Genomic DNA, 4,033 nt, shown 5'->3' with positions numbered 1-4,033 from the left:
TTATCAGGTCATAGGCCTCACCAGGCCTTCCTGAATATGAGCTCCCACATACTGTGGTTATCAGGTCATAGGCCTCACTAGGCCTTCCTGAATATGAGCTCCCACATACAGTGGTTATCAGGTCATAGGCCTCACCAGGCCTTCCTGAATATGAGCTCCCACATACTGTGGTTATCAGGTCATAGGCCTCACCAGGCCTTCCTGAATATGAGCTCCCACATACTGTGGTTATCAGGTCATAGGCCTCACTAGGCCTTCCTGAATATGAGCTCCCACATACTGTGGTTATCAGGTCATAGGCCTCACCAGGCCTTCCTGAATATGAGCTCCCACATATTGTGGTTATCAGGTCATAGGCCTCACTAGGCCTTAATGAATATGAGCTCCCACATACTGTGGTTATCAGGTCATAGGCCTCACCAGGCCTTCCTGAATATGAGCTCCCACATACTGTGGTTATCGGGTCATAGGCCTCACCAGGCCTTCCTGAATATGAGCTCCCACATACTGTGGTTATCAGGTCATAGGCCTCACCAGGCCTTCCTGAATATGAGCTCCCACATACTGTGGTTATCAGGTCATAGGCCTCACCAGGCCTTCCTGAATATGAGCTCCCACATACTGTGGTTATCAGGTCATAGGCCTCACCAGGCCTTCCTGAATATGAGCTCCCACATACTGTGGTTATCAGGTCATAGGCCTCACTAGGCCTTCCTGATAAGGCTTGCCTACCGGATTAAGCGCTATGCTGAGTCTTACTCTCCGGTATTTTCCCGTCTCTGATATCTGGGCCGTGTGGTTCACTGCCAGCTTCACAGTCCCTCGGGTTGGATTCCTTACCTAAGGCAAGAGACTCTGTCTTCGGACAGACAGGAAGTGGCCAGACTGTGTATCTTATGTTTTGACACCAGATCAGGCCTGCCTGGTTACATTTCAGGTGGTGTTTTCCCTGAGTAGTGACTGGCTGGGGTTCCCTCAGGTTCCCTAGCCACATTCCCTAGTAGGGACCCCTTCTATTATTGAAGTTGTGGTCCTAGGCCCTTGAGCTGGCCCAGGTAGACCTTCCTTTAAACTATGTTTATGGAGGTTTTCTGTGGTATCTTATAGCTTGGGCTATGACCGGTAGGGAGTGCTGTCACTGACAGCCCAGTGTGACCTGAGGGGGTTCTAGCATTCACTGAATTGCTGGTTCTGACAGTTGCCACTGCCTTTGGGTATGCACTCCCCTCAGCATGGCGGAGTGGGTATTTCGTTCCCCAAAGCGTCAATGACGTAGTGTCGAGTTCCCTTTGAAAGGGAACGTCTCAGGTTACGACTGTAACCTATGTTCCCTGAGAACAGGGAACGAGACACTACGTCTCCCTGCCATGCCTCGGGGCCTGCCTACCAACAGTCCCTTCAGACGATAGGATGTTGTCATGTTTTCAAGGCTCCCCTTTATACATCCAGGTCGCACGTTAATCAATCAAGCTGATGATTCACGGGCTGTCGCCGGTCAACATGATTGCCATGAGTTGATATTTGATTTCAGACACCTGTCACACCTGAGGCGTTCCCCAAAGCGTCAATGACATAGTGTCTCGTTTCCTGTTCTCAGGGAACATAGGTTACAGTCGTAACCTGAGACGATACGTTTGCTTTATCTGAATTTCAGTTTATTTTAATTATTGGATCTGTAGAAACCTTTTACTCACAAAATCACACATTGTCAGTGAAATGGTCATTTTATTTGCTATTGTACAGATATACGTTATTATATACATCTGTTTATGTAATAACAGGCTTTATGTAACAAAACAAAAAAAAAGAAACCTGATCAAATTCAGGGAATTGTTTCATATATTAACAAATAACAAATTGTTGATGTTTTTCTACATTTGTTTCCAGTCTCTTTTAATTTTGGTATTTCTTTGAGTAAGCGTTCAATCAAAATAATTTTCAATAATTTTCTTTCTTGTTCTCTAACATATAAAACACAAATCGTGTGGCATTTCACAGAAACACTAGTTTATTAGTTAACTAACTACACATTTACTTTATGTGAATCTAACAAAACATTTGCTCGCGGTGAAACTCTTCTCACACTGAGTACAGTAGTACGGCTTCTCTCCAGTATGAACTTGCTTGTGTGCTTTCAGGTTTCCAGACAGAGTGAAACTCTTGTACAATATGAGCACTTGTAAGGTTTTTTGCTGTATGAATTCTTTGGTGCTCTTTCAGATTGCCCGCTGTAGTAAAGCTCTTCCCACAGTCAAAGCACATATATTCTCTCACTTCATTATGTGTTTTCTGGTGCAGTTTAAAACTGTTCAGCCTTGAAAAACTCTTTCCACAGAGAGAACACACATAAGGCCTCTCATCTGAATGAACTTTCAGATGACCTTTTAGATGTGATGATGAAATAAAATCTTTACCACACTGATCACAGTTAAATGGTTTTTCTCCAGAGTGAATATGCAGATGAACACTGAGAGTTGATGCTTGAGAAAAACTCTTTCCACACTGAGTGCATGTATACGGTTTCTCTCCAGAGTGAATTCTCATGTGTTTCTTAAGGTCTCCTTTCCCTGTGAAACTCTTTCCACACTGAGTGCATGTATACGGTTTCTCTCCAGAGTGAACATGCAGATGAACACTGAGAGTTGATGCTTGAGAAAAACTCTTTCCACACTGAGTGCATGTATACGGTTTCTCTCCAGAGTGAATTCTCATGTGTTTCTTAAGGTCTCCTTTCCCTGTGAAACTCTTTCCACACTGAGTGCATGTATGCGGCTTCTCTCCTGTGTGAATTCTCATGTGTGCCTTAAGGTTTCCTTTCTGTGTGAAACTCTTTCCACACTGAGTGCAGGTGTGCGTCTTTTTGGCTTTTGTTCTTTGAATTGTAAAGTTATGATGTTCCTCCTCCACTTTGTTCAGTTCTTGTCTTTGCTCTTTCACTCTCACCTGGTCTAAAATATACATCAAGTTAGAATCAGTTCAAGTGTGATCAGTTGTTTAATAGCAGAAAGCAACAGAGATCAGATCTTTCACTTTTTGTTCTGTCATTCACTTGTTAATATAGTTCAAATATGTTTGTGTAACCCTTATTACGAAGTAGTAGAAATAATGTACATAGGTTTAATAGTCTAAGTAGTCGTAGAGGCTATCATGAATATGATTTGGACCAGAATCAGAAGACGCTAAATTGTTAAGAGCCTGAGAATTGAATATCAATATGGAAAAAAAATGCCACACCAGAATGACAGTTTAGATAACCTGTATTAAATTCACAGGGTGGAACATACATACAAAGAAAGAAAACACATTTATGAAAAATAACAAACTAAAATAATAAAGTGCGCACATAAACAAAACAAAACAAAACCCTCTTTTCGTTTCAGTATCTTTGAGCTCAGTTCGTCCTCGGTTCAGCTTGCCTTGGTTGACAAGAGTTCAGTTTCACCGTTGGGGCCCTTTTTTTTTTAGGTTGAGTTAGTGTTTGTCCTACCACAATGAAGATGAAGAGGATGATCCGGGCAGTTCGTCTGAAGCAATTTGATTCGTTGTCAAACACGATTGGCTCGCCACCCAGCCACCCGGACTGGGAATCAATGAATCTCTGGAAGAACGTCTGGAACGTCTGGATCTGTATCACTCCATGGAAAGGATCTCTGCACGATGTTCCCAACTCTTACCAAAACCTGACCTATAAATAAGGCCAAATCATTTCTATCAATTACCATTCAGTGAATAAATGGACTGCTACAGGCTACTACAAAATAAAATGAGATAATATTTCAGTACACCCATAATGCAATATAAAAATATTTCTCTCGTTGTACAACAGCTCTTATGTTTCTTCTCAGGTATCAAAACAATATGAATTTCTCTCTAGTATCAAAAATAAATTTACATAAATTGCATCCTTCATAAAGAGACATTTCAAATTCAAGTTTTATGAAACCTTACGGTAGTAACATTAACAGTATGCAGAATAAAACTGCATGAATTGCATGTAAACATTAATCAAATTGTATCACTTTCAATTAGAGGC

The 4,033-nt window shown here is 41.7% G+C and overlaps 1 long non-coding RNA gene across 1 annotated transcript in view; it reads right to left on the bottom strand.

Annotated features, from left to right (window-relative positions):
* Window positions 1–3,089: 3,089 nt before the first annotated feature.
* Window positions 3,090–4,033, bottom strand: part of LOC311297322 — a 1,788-nt gene continuing 844 nt past the window's right edge. The window contains exon 3 of the long non-coding RNA XR_014628804.1: window positions 3,090–3,685. This is a non-coding gene — a long non-coding RNA (uncharacterized lncRNA). The remainder of the gene's footprint in view (window positions 3,686–4,033) is intronic.

The sequence above is a fragment of the Rutilus rutilus genome (genome assembly GCF_951802725.1).
Source record: "Rutilus rutilus genome assembly, chromosome: 9".
In the NCBI taxonomy this organism is placed as follows: Eukaryota; Metazoa; Chordata; class Actinopteri; order Cypriniformes; family Leuciscidae; genus Rutilus; species Rutilus rutilus.
Note: the sequence above shows the minus strand (reverse complement) of the source record. Positions and strands in the feature narration are given on the sequence as shown.